The following is an 18,265-nucleotide window of genomic DNA, read 5'->3' as shown; positions in this document are numbered from 1 at the left end:
GCTTATTAACTGAACAACCTGTAATTTCAATTTTTGAATATTTAAATCCTATAAACCCAAGGGATGGCTCTTTAAAAACAGCCTTTGAAACTTTGGGCAAAATTATGCAGATAAACCAGCAACTTTTTCAGTAGCTCAAAAACATGGGCACCAACTTTGTCCTATTTAGAATAGAATAACAGAGTTGGAAGAATCCAACCCTCTGCTTAGGCAGGAAACCCTACACCACCTCAGACAAATGGTTATCAAACATCTTCTTTAAAAAATCTTAAAAACTGTTGGAGCATTCTTAAAAAGAAGTTGGAGCAACTCCTGGAAGCAAGTTGTTCCACTGATTACTTGTTCTAACTGTCAGGAAATTTCTCCTTAGTTCTAAGTTGCTTCTCTTCTTGATTAGCTTCCACCCATTGCTTCTTATTCTACCCTCAGGTGCTTTGGAGAATAGTTTGACTCACTCTTCTTTGCGGCAACCCCTGAGATATTGGAACACTGCTATCATGTCACCCCTAGTCCTTCTTTTCATTAAACTAGACATACCCAGTTCCTGCAACCATTCTTCATATGTTTTAGCCTCCAGTCTCCTAAATCATCTTTGTTGCTTTTCTCTGAACTCTCAGCATCTTTTTTACATCATGGAAACCAAAACTGAATTCAATATTTCAAGTGTGGCCTTACCAAGGCAGTATAAAGTGGTATTAACACTTAACGTGATCTTGATTCTAACCCTCTGTTTTTGCAGCCTGGAACTGTGTTGGCTTTTTTGGCAACTGATGCACACTGCTGGCCCACTTTTAAATGGTTGTCCAACATCCCTTTTCCCAATTCCTACTATTGAGCAAGGTACCACATATACTTTACCTGTGCAGTATATATTAATATATTTTTGGACAACTAAAGGAAACAAAATTGTTCAGAACAAATTAAGATAAGAAAGGACAAATACAAGGCAGAGCTTATAGCTTCACCTTCCACCAAAGAGACAAATCGAGAAAAGCACTGCATAGTTCAAACAAATCAAGTATTGCACTCAATAGATTTAATATTTAATGCTGACCTACCGGAGCAACTCTCACTTTGCTTAGTTCATCAATGACAATGTAGTATGATTGATCTAAGTACTGTTGAATGGTTACCTGGAAGAAAGTGACTGGCCCAAATCACCGCACTGCTTTTCATGCCTAAGGTGGGACTTGAACTTATGTACAATGTTTAGCCTGATGCCTTAACCAATTTCTGAAATGGGAAAAGGCTCCCCTGCCTCATGATATTGGCGGCATTCCAAATGATAAAAACCACAGCAACCTAGCAGCTTTATCGTCCTCGACAAAACACTTGTCAACTTTATTCTTGCTTGTAAGCCCCCAAATAAATAGAACAATGCCCCTCTTTTAAGTACCTGGGCATCACCTTTCATAAGCACCTTTTTTATGGAAAGCAAACTTATTTAGTGTCTGGTAACTGCCCAGTATATTATGAGCAGTGATATTCTGATATTGTTTTATGCCAGTGATGGCCAATCTTTTTGTCATTGAGTGCTGAAAGCTCCCCTAATGCAATGCATGTGTGACACCCCCCATGCCCCGCACATGCAGGCACAACCCCTGCATATGCATGTGCAACCCCCTTACCCATTTTTGCCTTCCAGGTTGGTGCAGGAGGCTTTCCAGGCCCAACACGGGTCATGTGGCCCCCTGCACCCCGTTTTGGGCCTGGAAGGCTTCCTGAACCAACCTGGAAGCCAAAACAGGGCACAGAGGCACTGCGTGAGGCCACAAAATTCAATGTGACAACCCCCCCCCCACGTATGTGCCCTGCCCCATGTGCATGCGCAGCAAAGATCTGAAGACCAGTTGGCTGGCAGGAGGCGCGTGCACATATGTGATAGAGATGGGCTGGGGTGACGGCTGGTGTGCCCTCATAGAGGGCTCTGTGTGCCTCATCATGGTTCTATGTGAAAGGAGGGCAATTGGCAATTATAAAAAATGTAGAAGCCTCTCAGGGACCTGATTAATATAACAAGAGATTCAGTGAGAAGAGCTTTAACATACCTTTGCTTGCAGACTATGTCTTCCACATATCTCAAGCAGAGATTTTGTAAGCTTCCTGTCAAACAGCAACTTGGTTCTTGTGGTGTTGATCAAGTGGAGAGTATTATGTCCTGCAATGCCCCATTTACAATAAGATCAGGGACAGATTATTAATGGCAGGTAAAGTTAAGGGTTACAACTTTGAAAAATTGAACTGTTTCAAAACTGTTCCTAAGAGTTAGCAACTAGGTTGCTATTCTTGCTCTGCTGTCACTTAAACTTAGAAAAAAAAACTTACCATAAGTTCTTAGCTGTAATTTTGGCTTTATTTTACTGTAATCTTTTTACATCTAATACTTCTTTCATTACTTTACTAGACAACCCGTGACCTGTTGGGTCATCCTTTCAGAGATATTTCTTTACTTAACAAAGAAACAGAATAAACAGGGGTACAATGCTATTTTATTGATGTTTTAAAATTAAAGAAGATATCATTTTATTAAAAAAGAAAGATGTGTAGCAAGACGAATGTAGATGCTTTTCATTTAACAAAGAGCACTTTTGACAAAAATATTTGTGGTGGGTTTGTCATTCCTTACGAATACTCCAAAGTTTTCACTTTTTTTCCTCAGCTTAAAGTGACCTGGAATAAGTATAAGTATAATCTTTATTGTCATTGTACTTAAATACAACAAAATTGGAATACTGGTTTTCTAGATAAATCAGCACAGTCTCCATGGTTTTGTCCTTGCATTTTATGTATAATGTATACATAAAAAACAAAACATGCAAAACATGACTGTATTGAGAATTGCATGTGCTGAAGAGGAACATCTTCATCTTCTGATATATTGAGTGGACTTCTTGTAATCATGACAATGAGTTCTTCCATGATCATTTGCATTTTTTGCAAAGCTTTGGAAGATCAGAGTTCCTCATTAAAATGATAATAGATTCTACCTTCAATTCCAGCTTATTCCACACAATTCAATTGAATCAAGGGATTATGTTTTTAAAAAGAGGAACATTAACTACTTTAACAGCATTGAGGGAGCAATATTCTTTCATTCAAAGGAAGCATCTAATGCATGCAGAACTTATTATTTTTGTATTATTATTTCATCGAGAGGAAACCAAAATATCTGAGGATAGAGTACGATGTATGAGTTTTGAATTCCTGGGCAATGAGATGGGGCACAGATACAGGTGCATTTTTGTGTGCCAGAGAAGGGGCAATAAAGTGATAAAAACTATCAAGGCCTTTCTTCATGGACCTTAAAGTTATTGTTTCTTTAAAACCTATATGATCAATCAACTCCTTGCTTCTGGATGAGATTTGTCTGTGTAAGGGATTGCAAGACTGACTGGGAAACTGTCACAGAATCTTGAAAATGTAGCTCATATGAGTGTAGCAACAATTCAGCAGCCTAGCAGCAGCCAGTAATACTGAAACAACCATAACTTCCTTAAATTTCATTCTTTAGTATATCATATGTTATGACTTGTGGTTTCAACAGTAAACTTATTTACATAGTTACATAGTTAATTAGTAGCTTCTATTAAATAAGTCACAATGACTCAGTAATCATAGCTCAGTATATTAAACCCAAGATTATAACTCTTCTATTGCTTGTGGTATGCTTTGTTTTCAAATTCTTAAAGAACTGAAACAAATATATGTAAAATAAAAATGTAATCCAGGAAATATTTTCTCCCAAGAGCTCCATTTACCATACAACAACTGTGTAAGAAATTTCTCATAAAATAATGCAAGGCCTGCTTGAGAGTTTGCATATAATGATTCATACTTGGAAACATTACAAACGATCCATTTTTCATGAGTTTTATAAAACCAATAGACTAAAAGAAGCAAAGAGTCCAACTACAAGTTAATATGTTAATTTATCAGAATAAAATCAAATTCAAGTACAGAGAAACAGCAGATAGATTATTATTCCTGGACAATAGTTTTCAGGTAGAAATACCTACCAGGGCTTCCCAAATAAAGTAATATTATTTCATATTCATATCTATGATTTTGCACTTTTTATTTCCAAGTATGCTTTTGTATCATGCATACACCGCAAAGACATTCTCAGAAAGCAAATCCAGTGTTTTCATACCTGGGGCTTTTAGTAGTAGAGTTTCAGAGAGGTGATAGAGAGCATGCTGGGAGCAATTGAGAATATAATTTATGATAAATGGTTGTTTTGCATCTAGCCATGACAATAGTGGTGGTCACAATAGTGACCAAACATGTCTGTTGGCTATAAAGGTTATGGACCTGTATCCTATCATGTTTTTAATTTTAAATGGATTGATGGACTATAATTTGTTTTCTCTCTAAGAGCTTAAGTTTCCTCCTCCTGCTTCCTAGAATTCCTTACAATTTTAACAATTGTAAACTGCTAAGAATCTGCTGAAAGTTCTGCTGCATGTAAATATATTCAGTTATTATGGTTGGTTGCACAATTAGCGAGTTAGACTAGAATTGGCGTTTTTGTCCACTTATTGGGTCTTTCCTAAGGACCTGTGATACACAAATATTGTTGTTTGATAATATTAAAGGTTTAAGCTGCAGATTTACTCTTCCAAGAGTACCTCTTCTGGTGGTTTTGTCAATGCCAATGGTGTTTAAATGATGCTTCAGATATTTTTGAATTGCACCCAAGGTGTCTATTACTATTGGTACTATTTTTATTTCTTTTATTTGCTGGTCTTTCTAGTTTGTGATTTTCTCCAATTCTTTCTGTTCTGTTCTGCTTCTCTGCAGAGTTTCCATTTTGAATCATTTGATAATTTTTCAATTCTGCCCTTGATTGCAATTATTCATATAGCAATTATTCACATAGCTTGCAATCAAAATTTAACCCTTATGTTTCTTTTTTTAATGTTATAGTTGCAAGCTATTCCCTGTTTTTCTCGTTACCTTTCTCCACTTTCCACTTAATATTTTGTAGAAATTGACCATGTGATGATTTTCCTTGCCAGCATTTCGTTGTGATTTATTACATTATTTCAATATTCATTTTTGTTTTGCTTTCTGTTCATTCAGTAAAGTAAGTTTCAATTTTTAACTTGTATTAATGTCTTTTACATATTCAGTGTCTTTTACCTAATCAACCAACATATGCTTTTCTGCTTCAACAATTTACTTGATCGGAAGCAAACCCCTACCTTCATTTCTGCTGGGCAGGTATGATCTATCACTATCACAAGTTTTATATCTCATTCTCATAATAATTATATGAAATATATAAGGATCAGAGTTAGTCATCAGACACTCCACTAGGTTTTATAGAAATGGGAGAATTGAATGTATGCATCCTAAATTCACATTTAACTACATCTATCTTTCTAAACCTGATTCCCTCCTAATTCATAGGGGAATATATATTGAAATACCCAGCTAGCACAGATATGTTGGTTGGGATTCCAGAACTTCTAATTCTAACACATCTAAAAGGCAACAAATCAACATAGGCTTCTCTGATATTTGCATGTCATGTATTTCTCCAGTTTCATAAATTAAAATTTTAGAAGTGGTAGTTTTAGCAACTTTTGGAAGTTCTAACAAATTTTTATAAAGGTAGTTGTATATGACACAACAGGGTCTGAAGAATCTTAATTGTCCATCAAAACCAGACTGTATAATTGTGTACATGTAGGCACGTACATATTCACCATCTTATTGAACAAAGTTCTCCATCATTGAGTTTTAATTCTTTACTTTTGCTGTGGCATTGTAGAGTATTTCTTCCTTGGGGATTTCATAAATATTGTAGATAGATAATGTTCTTGGAAACAAAACAAAACATATTCCATAGTTTTTATCCCTAATATCATTCCCTTTCCTACTCCTTAACAAAAGAGAATAATAACTAGGCAAAGGTAATATATTCTTCATGCAAGTTTTCCTTGCTTCATTGAAACATGATGCATAATTTATCTTTAGTGTAACTTATTTGAAAAGCTTGTTATAAAAAGGCAATTACATTCATGTATGCATCTCTTGTTGGCTTAATCTACACAAGGGCCAGTTACTTTTTTAATTTTGTTTTTATTTATGTACTAGCTGTTAACCTGGCATTGCCCGGGTATTTGTTTATCCCAATCCTGTCTTAGACATTCACAAATGTCTGGCCCAAATGTAATTTCTAACGTTGGCTTTTACCCCTTACGATAGGGAGCCCCCATTTGAAGTGCTGTGAAGCCATTACCATGGCAACTCCACTGTGCTGTACAGTAGAAGCCATTTTAAGGCAGTACAGTAGAAGCCATGTTAAGGCACAACAGGCTGTATCTTAACAGAGCACACACCCCGAGGGGTGTCTTACTGCCACAGCATTTGTTTCCAGAGAGTAAGACATCTGTGTACCAAGTTTGGCTGAAATTGCTTGAGGTGTTCCAGAGTTATTCTGGAACACACACACACACACACACACACACACACACAGATATATATATCCTACACGGGAAAAGACCCGAATACAACAAAACCAGCATATATATATAGGGCAAAAATATAGGGTCTTATATTTTTTTGACCCACGAAATATGGCCTTGGGCTTATTAAAGGGGGAGGGCTTATTATTTTTCAGGTGCAGGAAGCAGCAAGCCCACCAGCCCCACCCTCTCCGTCCCACCATCTGCTTGCCTGCGGCCACAATGACCCAAGTTCTCCTTGCATCCTTGACTTCGCCTGTCCTGCTTGCTGGCCGCGGAACAGCTGACTGTGCTGCTCTGGCCTTGCGGGAGGGGGGGAGCTCTTCCTGGCAGAACGAACAAACACACACACACACACACTCACACCCTCCCCCTCCAAGGCAGCCACATCCCTTCACTAACTTGCTTTCCAGTTCCATTCTCCGTTCCACGTGCAGGACAAGAAAAGTAGACTGTGTGCCTATGGTAAAAAAAAACACCAGAAAATACCTTCCAAGTTCTCACAAAAAAAAAAAAAATGATCTCGCGAAATTGGAAGTAAACTAACAAACTACTTTTCTTGCCCTGCACTTGGCAGTGGAGAATGGAGCAGGAAAGCAGGTTAGTGGAGGCATGTGGCTGCCTTGTGCGAGGGGGGGGGGGTTAGGAATCTCACACACCATCCTTTCCTTGGGATATACATCCCATTTTCAAGCCGTTTGCAAAAATGCCTCATTCCAAGCCTTCAATCCTGCAATATGCTGAAGGCTCGAAATGGAACATTTTTGCAAACCGTTTGAAAATATGGAGGGGGATATTCCTGCCTTTCCCCCTGTTCTGAAGGTCACAGACTGACAAAATCTTCCCTCCCGCATGCCTTCATGAGAGAGAGAGGGGGGGAGGGAGAGGGAGAGGGAGAGAGAGAGAAGGAGAGAGAAGAGGAGGAGGAGGAGGAAGAAGAATGGCAGGTAGGACAGCAAGAGATAGGATGTGTCCAAAGACATGAACTGAATACTTGCATGTCATTGCTAAACTAAAGTCTCAGTATGAAAATGATTTTCTTAAGCCAACTTTGAATCAAGCCAATGTGAGCAGATTAAGTGTATTGTGCAGATATGCACAAGGCTGGAAATGGGAGGTAGAAGGTGATGTTATACATATATGCCGCCAGTTGCAGATTTTATCTTGACTTTGTGAAATTCTGGCCCCTTCCTTTCCATGGACATCACTGGATGAAGCCTTGCCAGTCGTTAGACAGGCAGTATCTATATAATTAGGCAAAGCTGTTGTTTCATTTAAGAAGAAAATAGATGAGATGCAAATATTACAGTAAGAAATAACACTAATTGCAGACAATTGATAGTCTTGATGGCATCCTCACTAATACAAGAAAACAAAATATTTCCTGAAAACAAAGCAAAATTAAGCTGTGGAAGAATTATTATGGAACAAAAGAAGGCTGACCTAGCAATAACACTAACTGAATCTATTTGGGTGAGAATCAAAATGGGAAAAATTCAATCATTCAATCTCATCATATGCAGCACCAGACATGTGCTATAATGTTTTCGAAGAAATGCAACACAAAAAGGATGATTAAAAAAAAAATACATAAGAGCAGAATGCTTCAATATGCATTTAAGAATTCAAAGCCAGAATTAATAATGCATTTTCCTTCTTTTTCTGGTGAGAAAATAATTAAAGGAATATAATAATGCAGTACAAAAGAATATCAGCCTTCTTAGTTCTTTTCTTAATTTCAAAGTGTGTTAGTAGAATAGAGAGCCATTGTCTTAAATGGTAATATGTAAGACTCAAAGAACCCTAAGAATTAGTTAATCAGAACAAGTGGGACACAGCCATTGAATGTGAAATAAGATTTTTCTACTTCTTATCCATGTATTTTTTTTTGTCCTTAAAGAATTTTACCTCTCTATATTGCTGATACCCCCTCACCCCAAACCAAGAACAGTCTCTATTGTATCTTGTAAGCCTTTTACATGTCTAAAACTTTGAAGGCTGTAGCTTCCCTTTCTCAGAATAGACAACAGAACAATGATTGATGCAATCATTGATGCATTTTCTTTATGTACATTGAAATCATATGTACTAAAGACAAATTCCTTGTGTGGCCAATCACACTTGGCCAATAAAGAATTCTGTTCTGTTCTATTCAGTTATTTAACATTTCATTGGTCCTTTTCATACGTATCTAAGAAGTATCTTTCTTAGATACCTAAGAAACAGAGCTTTATTGTTATTATATTAATTCTGTAAATTTTAAAAACAATTAAGCAGCTAGTTGTAATAATGGTGAAAAACAAACCACCAGTGTATCACAATCACAATGTTTTCACTTTGCAGAAGGAAAGTAACATGTCTTCTGGGGAGAATGGAATGGTATCAGGCGAGTCAAGGCCATTTAGGCTAGTGAAATAATTTTTTGTTCAGTTGCCAAATCATGTCAGTCTCTTTGTGACCTCATGGACTATAACATGCCAGGCCGCCTGTCCTCCACTATCTCTCAGGGTTTTCCCAGATCCATATTCATTATGTCAATGACACTAATACATTATAAATAGTATAATTATAAAATTGTGGCACAATAGAGTAATGGTGCAGTCCAGGGGTGGGATTGAAAACTTTAGCTACCGGTTGTATGCCCGGTTGCTGGGTGGGCATGGCCATGTTGGGGGTGGCCTACACAGCCTCCTGAACCAAGGGGGAGCATTTTTGCCCTCCCCAGGTTCTGGAGGCTTTCCTTGAACTTTCAAGAGAGTGAAATTGGCCTCCCGCGGGTTCCAGAGCCTGGAAATGGGTCCATTTCTGGACTTCCTTGATACCTGTTTTTCACCCTCCCCAGGTTCCGGAGGCTTTCCTTGAGCCTCTGGGAAGCCAAAAATGGCCTCCCCAGGGCTCCCGTAGCCCTTTGGAGGCCTGAAACAGACTTTCCAGACTTCCAGAACATCTGGGAGGCCCATTTTTCACCCTTCCAGAGCCTACACACAGGCCTTGCACTTACCTGACATCCAAAATGGGCCGTGTGGAGATCCCTGGGAGGGGAGGAGTGGGGTGGGTAGGGTCAGCCACACCTTGCAACTACTGGTCCGGCAAACCAGATGCAAAATTAGTACCCAGTTACCTCAAACCAGTCTGAACCAGCTGAATCCGCACCCCTGGTGCAGTCTATTACTAGTGCTTTTTTTTTTTAAGAATTTTATTGGTTTTTTTAACATTTATAAGGGAAAAGGTAAATGGAAAGGTATACAAATTTTGGCAGTTGCAAAGTGTGGCAGGCGCCCCCTCCCTCCAAACTCATAGAGTACATCTGAGTATAAAACATTAATACATAATCATATATAATCAGCATGTTAATTCGCAATTTGGGCGTCCTCCTAGATGCCCGGCTGTCAATGGATGACCATGTGGCAGCCGTGGCAAGGGGGGCGTTCCACCAGGTTCGCCTGGTGCGCCAATTGCGCCCCCTACTGGACCGGGATGCCCTACGCACAGTCACTCATGCGCTGGTGACGTCTCGCCTAGATTACTGTAATGCTCTCTACATGGGGCTTCCCTTGGGACGCGCCCGGAGACTGCAGCTAGTCCAGAACGCGGCCGCGCGGGTTATCATGGGGAGGTCTAGATACTCCCACGTAACACCGCTCCTGCGCGAGCTGCACTGGCTACCTGTGGTTTTTCGGGTGCGTTTCAAGGTTTTGATTACTATCTTTAAAGCGCTCCATGGCTCAGGACCTAGTTACTTGCGGGATCGCATCCTCCCACATACATCCCTGCGGCCAATCCGCTCTCACAGAGAGGGCCTTCTCCAAGTGCCGTCCACTAGGCAATGCCAGTGGGCGGCACCGAGGAGTAGAGCCTTCTCTGTGATGGGCCCAACCCTCTGGAATGACCTCCCCCCCGACATTAGAACCACCTCGGACTTCCGCTCCTTCCGTCAAAAATTAAAGACTCACCTGTTCCGACTAGCTGGCCTGGCATGATTATAAATGTTACATCTATGAACTCCTGGTAGTATATTCTCATCTGGTTATTTTAAGGGTAATGTTTTAGTTTTAATTGTTTTTAGGGCTTTTAGCCTCATATTTATTTATTCTTCTGTACAGGACTCTTAATTTTAACCTCCTCCACATACATACATATATTTATAGCCCTATTTATATTTGTATTTTATCTGTGATTTATTGTGGACTGTACACCGCCCCGAGTCCCTTTTTGGGAGAGGGGGCGGTTTAGAAATGTGAATAAATAAATAAAATAAATAAAATTCTATTAATATTTTCAATCAGTTTATACATTGTAGTATATGTTCCACATATAATTCCATTACTACTTTCGGTCAGTTTATAGCAATGAAATTTTCTTATTCATTTTTGTGATCTGAGCTTTCTTGGTATTGCCCCTTCTCCCCCCACTGGCAGAGCTCCGGCCCCTCCCATGTCCTGCATATCCGTTGTAGGATCTTCTGTTTTTTCTAGGTTTGTTTTGTTTTTTTCCATAAAGGCCTGTGCCTCTATGGGTGTGTTAATTCTAACTCTTGTCTCCTCCCAGAATATCAGCATACCTTCAGGCATCAACCATCTAAACCACACCCCCTTCTGGTATAATTTATTCGCCAATTGCGAATAGTTTTTCCTTTTTTCCCTAATTTTCTTAGGGATCTGTTTCAAGATGGTTATTTCCCTGTCGGGTATGTCAGTGCCTGCCCCCTTTGTACACCCAGAATTTCGTCTCTTGTGCTTTTTCTAAGAAATTTAATATGGACCTCCCTGGGTACATTGTGTGTTCTGGCATACGCCAAGTTCACTCTATAAACCAGATCTATCTCCCATTCCATCTGTTGTTTTTCTTTGTGTATGTATTCAGCCAGAATGTTAGTCATAATGTCCCTTATATTTTCCCCATCTGCTTCTATGATATTTTGAAATCTAAGATAAAAGGACATTCTCTCAAATTCTGTTTTCATTTGCTGGGTATCAAGTTCTTTGTTTCCCTTCTGCACCGCTTCTACCCCCCCTCACCTCCGCCACCCCTCCCTCCACAAGGTCCAGTCTCTGTGAGTTCTTATAGATTTGGACTTGATTCTCTTTAATTTCTTCCTTCATTTCCTTTAATTGTTTATTAATTTCTTCCTGGCCCTGTATAAGTTGCTGAAGCATTTGTTGCAAATCCATCTCTGTACTCTTAGGTTGCATCAGGTCTGTGATCTTTGATTGTGTGGCAGGACTGGATGTTGCAGATGTCGGGGCAGAAGTAGCAAAGCCAGGTTTTCCAGGAGGTGGTCTTTTAGGAGACATAGTTTATAAGGTAGAGAGATCAGTCAGTATGGAGAATGGACAGCTGGAGAAGCAGAGCAGCCAGATGAGTCCAGGAGGCAGAAGATCAAGGCAGAAGAGAATTTCTCTAGTCAGTCTGGCAATAGAAAAAAGTTTTTCCCCCAGAGAGTTCAAAGAATAACAATCCACAAGAGATTCTTCTGGGTGGCACGGAGACAAAGACCGGAAGCCTGAATTTTAAAGGTGGAGTCAGGTTTCACAGTTCATGAAGACAACGGAAGTGTGCCATCTTGCCCTGCCAGCTTTGGGCTCAGAGGCATAACAAAGTTTTAAAAGTTCCCAAAGTCTTCAGATCATCCATAAGTTATGGAGCTAAATTCAATGAAAAATCACTTTTGCAGGGGTGAGGCATCATTGGTTGGCTCTCCCCCCTCCTCCTTCCCCTGGGGCTGAGAGCAGAGTTGTTCCAAGCCGCTTGTCCAAGGGGGGGGGGGAAATCCCCCTTCCTCTAGCCACGCCTCCAAGGAAATCCGAAAGTTAAAGTTTTAAAATGCTGAAAGGTCCTTCAAATCAAGAAAGGGAATGAAGGGGGGAAGCGCCTCACCACACCGCCGCTGCTTCCTTCTATTGTTTCATTGTCCGATCAGCCTGTAGCAAAGACGCGAAGCGCCCTCCGAAACTGCTCCCTGATGCCTAGAGCGAAGCGGGGGGGCCTCCACCAGCCGCCGCCGATGCCAGGATCCCCCGCGAAGTCGCTCCTCCAGCAGGACGCCTCTCCGGGGCGTCCTGTGCCCCCCAAGAAGTGGGGAAGCCCACCGGGGAGCCGGAGTGGGCAAAGGACTTGCCCGTCGCCGTCAGCTGCCAGAACCGGAAGTCTATTACTAGTGCTTTTGTCATATTGAGGAAAATGTTTTTTTTTTTTTGACAATATTGGCATAATAGGACAAAGTCAAGTAATAATGCGCTTTTTTCCATCCCCTTAGAAGTATTTAGAGTTTCCCCAATTGCCTACTGTTTCTTATGTGATGACGCAAGCAAAAACGGAAGTTCTTGCGCAGTTCCCTTCTTCTAGGGAAGCCCTGAAGTGTATGTCTTTCCTTGCTGATCTGTTAAAAATATAAGCTTACTCAAAACATTTTGGAATTCTAAGTTCTTCTAATGCACAGGGCTTGTAAATTATGTATGAATTATTAATTTCTTTCTGCATTTCAACATTTCCTATTTTGTCTAAAGGCTAAAATTCAAAACAAAAAAAATATGAGTAAGACGGGGCAGCGGGGAAGTTCTACTGTGATAACTAAGAAATGTATTAAAATCAAACTATTTGGAAAATCAAGAGCATATAACTTATTGTGAAGTTGTCATGTATTTGTAGTAAGAGTTATAAAACTAAGCTTCTTGCAGAGAGCTTGTCTTAAGTTTAGAACAATTTTGCATGTGTTTCTTCAGAAATCAAATGCCCTAAACTCGGACTTTACTTCTTAGGTAACCATGCAAAGTGCCCTTGTTTAGATTCGACAGCATTCTTATGCATACAACTCTATTTGATTTATTTTAAGGCTTGATAAGTGCTTAGTTGCAATTCAACAGTGACATGCAGTCAGGGGAGGCAGGGGAGGCACAGCTTCACCACTGTCATCATGAAAAGGGAAAAAAATGTAAAAGGAAAAAGGCGAGTGCTGAAGTGAGGCTAGCTAGCTGCTGCCTCACCGTGAATGACTGCCTAACTGTTTTAAAAAGCCTCTAAAAAAGTGCCCTCTATTATGAGGCAGGAGAACTGTGTACCTCATTTAGTCTAATCTGACTTCTAAGGCATTTTATGATCGTTCGAGCAGAGTTAAGCGAGGGTTAAAAGCCTAAAAAATCCCGAGGTAGGAGAGGCACGCAGTTCTCCTTTCTTCATCCTTTCCTTTCTTCTTTGCCATTTCCTTTCCTTTTTCCTTTCCTTTCTCTTTTCCTTTTCCTTTTCTTTTCCTTTCTCCTTTCCTTTCTCTTTTCCTTTCCTTTCTCCTTTCCTTTCTCCTTTCTTTTCCTTATTTCCTTTTGTTACATCCCTAGGTGTCCCGCCCTTGCCTGTCAATCAGGCAGGGCATTAGCTAATTGGTCCATTTACATTTGTGTTCAGGCGGGAGAATTGGAGTGTTCCTATTGGTTAAAGCGCTGACAGCTGCAAGTATAAAAGAGCTGCCAGTGTGCTAGTTTTTGTCTTGTTCTGGTTGCTGTTGAAAATAAACCTGTTGCATTAACACAGAGCTGTTTCATTACCTCAGACGCTAAGTACACTAAACCTTTCCCTTCTTTTTCTTTTCCCTTCCCTTCCCTTTCCCTCCTTTCTTCATCCTTTCCTTTCTTCTTTGCCATTTCCTTTCCCTTTTCTTTTCCTTTCTCCTTTCCTTTCTCCTTTCCTTTCTCTTTTCCTTTCCTTTCTTTTCCTTTCCTTTCCTTATTTCTTTTCCCTTCTTTTTTCTTTTCCCTTCCCTTTCATTTCCCTCCCTTCTTCATCCTTTCCTTTCTTCTTTGCCATTTCCTTTCCCTTTTCTTTTCCTTTCTCCTTTCCTCTCTCCTTTTCTTTCTCTTTTCCTTTCCTTTCTCCTTTCCTTTCTTTTCCTTTCCTTTCCTTATTTCTTTTCCCTTCTTTTTTCTTTTCCCTTCCCTTTCATTTCCCTCCCTTCTTCATCCTTTCCTTTCTTCTTTGCCATTTCCTTTCCTTTCTCCTTTCCTTCTTTTCTATTCCCTTTCCTTTTTCCTTTCCTTTTTCTTCTTTCCCATTTTCTTTCCTTTCCCTCCCCCTTCCTTCCCTTCCTTCCTTCCTGGGGGTCTGAGGGAGAGGGGGTGGGCCCTTTTCCTCCTTGCCCCCCTCCCCAACATCTGCTCTGATGGGAAATGTGCTTTTTGGTGTGCTACAGTATGTGTAAAGAATGCTAATATGAGACCTTAAACATAACCCTTTAACTGCTGGCAATCAAATATTGGATAAGATAATTTGTAGGATTTTAATGTTTGTAAATCTGATTGTGATGACATCAGTGCCTCACCAGCCATAAACCTCACCGCACGTCACTGCAATTCAATGCGGGTTCACAACAGCGGTGGGTTCCGAATCTTGTTGCAACTGGTACGCTGCAATGGGGCCTGGCATCCACCATGTGCACGTGCGCAGCACCCATATGCATACTTACCACCTGCAATGCTGCAGCTGCTCAGTGGAGTATCGCACAGGCATCATATGCTCCGTGCACGTGTGTGAAAGCCCCGATCAACTGAAATACAGGTAAGGAGGGTGGGCAGGCGGGCCCTTCAGAGCACTGTAGCAGAACAGTACCTGGTGTTCACAGCAGGCATCAGCACTGGTTCACAAGGATTACAAATGTTTTGTATACATTCTTGTATGGCATTATTTCAAAAATCACTTTGGCCAATTAGACTACTGAAGAAATGATAAGGTGTTTCTTTGTCCAGGCAAGCCATATATTTGGCTCAGTATTACAGGTGCCATCAAATATATTGAAAACCAATTACTGTTAAGGAGTGGTCCATCAGTGCTCTTGAAAAGAGGAATCCAAATGATTTTGTAAAAATCATACCCATTTGGATTCCTCTTTTCAAGAGTATAAAAGCCATGTATTTCTAAATATTGTTTTTGCTTTATGTCTTCTTTTTCTATTCTTCTCACAATTTTTTTCAGAAAGCAGGATGGTCTTTTGTTTTTTTTTGGGGGGGGGTGCAAGTAAAGGCATTTTGGGCTTTGTGCAAAACTGACTTGCACACTATTTTCGTCAGTCTTGTTCCAATTCTTATTTAAATTACTTTTGGGGGCAACTAAGCTGATTTGCACGAGCTATTCTCACCCATATTTAATTATGGACGAGGCTTGATTTAAAGACATTAAAATTCATTTTAGAGCCAGTTTGCTGTAGCGATTAAAAAATCAGGCTAGAAACCAAGAAATTGTGAGTTCTAGTCCCACCTTAGGCATGAAGTCAGCTGGGTATCCTTGGGCCAATTATTGTCTCTCAGCCTTAGGCAGGAGGCAATGGCAAACTATTTCAGAAATCTTGCCAGATATGTTTCAAGTTGCAGGATTTGTCTAGGCAGTTGCCAGAAAGTTAACTCTTACACAGGTACAACAAACAAACAACACCTTCCTTCCTTCCTTCCTTCCTTCCTTCCTTCCTTCCTTCCTTCCTTCCTTCCTTCTTTCCTTTCTTTCTTTTTCCAATTTCATTTTCTGTCTTCCTTTATTTTTGACAGCTGCATTCTCATTTTCTTTCCCCTAAAGTATAATCTGTCCATAAAGAGCAAACCTTCATACCATTTAAATTCCATTTTATTAATATCCCTTTTAATTGATATCCTTCCTCACTTTTTCCAAAATTTCCAACTATTTTAGCATCTGAATGTCTCATACAAATTTCTCAAGTCTCAAGAGAACCTCATACTATGACTGCTCATATGCTTAAAATTCCAACCAAATTTTATTCATAAATGGTGATAGCACTTAGACTTAACCGTATTTTTCAGAGTATAAGATGCAGCTTTTCCTCTCAAAAAAGAGGCTGAAAATCTGGGTGCATCTTATACACTAAATACAGCAATTTTTTTTGCCTCCTGAAACCATGCCTCTTCACCAAAATGACTGTGCATAGCTTGTTGGAGGCTTTCAGAGAGCTCCTGGGGGCTGGGGAGAGCAGAAATGAGCAAAATATGGGCCATTTTTGCCCAATTTTGCCCCCCCAGGCCCCAGAAGCACTCTATAAGCTTCCCGATGCCCTTTTTTCACAAAAAACAGGCCGTTTTTGTGAAAAATGGGCCGTTTTTTGCTTGATTTCCCCCACCCCCACCCCCAGGAACACTCTACAAGCTTCCTAAGGGCTATTCATGTCCTTTTCGAAAAAGAAAATGGTCCTGTTTTCACAAAACAGATTTGCAAAGTGCAAAAACCTTTTTTAAAATTTGCCTCTTCAAAACCTTGGTTATTTTATCTTATAGTCTGGTGTGTCTTATACCCCCGAAAAATAAGGCATATACTGCTTCACGGTGCTTTACAGCCCTCTCTAAGCAGTTTATTGCTTAGTCAGCATATTGCCCCAAACAATCATTTTAGTGATCTTGGAAAGATGGAAGGCTGAGTCAACTTTGAGCCAGTGAGAATTAAACTGCTGGCAATTGGTAGACTTAGCTTGCAATACTGCATTCTAAGCACTGCACCACCAGGGGTCTTATATACTTAGCTTCCCATTCTTTTTCAACATTATAGTGCTTATGTTTACTTTCATGCCTCATGCTAATAACATTTTGCTTTTATATAAAGTAATTAATCCCAAAATAAAATGTAATTGCTAATTTTGCTCCAATTAAAGCTTCTTCTTCTTCTGGTCATTTATTATTTATTGTTTAATTTTTACCTCACTTTCTATTCCTAAGGTAGTTAGCGTTAATACAAAATAAAAGAACGAAACAAAATAATGGAAAAGAGTTGAAAGGGAAATCATATTACATGCCATCTCATCATCATCTCATATCTCAAATGTCATATCATATCATATTATACCATATCATTAACTACAGCTCCAGTTGTCATTATTGCATCTCAAACAGCCTGCCCAAAGAATAATAATAATAAATAATAAATTTGGATTTATTAGCCGCTCCCTTTCCGGGCAGGACTCAGGGCGGCGTACATTAAGACATATATAAACATACATATATACAAGGACATACATGCACGGAGGAGGTAATAGATTAAAACATTAAGACAAATTAAAACCATTAACATGCCCCGTCTAATAAAAAACCCAATATACAATAAAAATTTAAAATTTAAAAAAGACAGTCAGGAGGAATATGAAAAGATTACGGTTGAGCCAGGCCAGATGATTGAAAGAGGTGGGTCTTCAACTGTACACGGAAGGAGCGGAGATCGGAAATAATCCTGATGTCACGGGGGAGGTCATTCCACAGGGCTGGGCCCATCACAGAGAAGGCTCTGCTCCTGGATGTCGCCCCCCAACACTGTTTGGCGGACGGCACCCGGAGAAGTCCCTCTCTGTGTGAGCGAATTGTAGGGATGTGTGGGGCAGGATGCGATCCTGCATGTAACTAGGTCCTATGCCATGAAAAAGGAACGAAGCAATCAAGCAATAGAAGAACATTTGCCTTAATGAAGGCATTTAGTAGTTCAGCAATGATGAGCATATAGATTCTGGTTTTATGTTTTCTTTGTCATATTTTTAGCATCACTGGATCCAAAAGAATCATGACTATTCTCTTTGTCATATAAATAAATATCACGGTACATTAAGCCATTGACAGCTATCTGACAGGAACTGTAACAAATGCTGGCAGACAACATAATTTTGAATCCATATTACCATGATCTTCTAAAGTCAATTAATTGATTATTCCAATGGGTTAAATACCATGGAAGAAGAGGGAATAGTACCACTATCAGTGAGAGATGAATAAATGTGTATAATTGGAATCTGATGCAGCTGCAAGAAAAGCAGTGGTACTTTGGTA

This window comes from Natrix helvetica, assembly GCF_964273705.1.
Source record: "Natrix helvetica genome assembly, chromosome: 2".
NCBI classification, from domain to species: domain Eukaryota; kingdom Metazoa; phylum Chordata; class Lepidosauria; order Squamata; family Natricidae; genus Natrix; species Natrix helvetica.
This window is presented reverse-complemented; position numbering follows the sequence as displayed.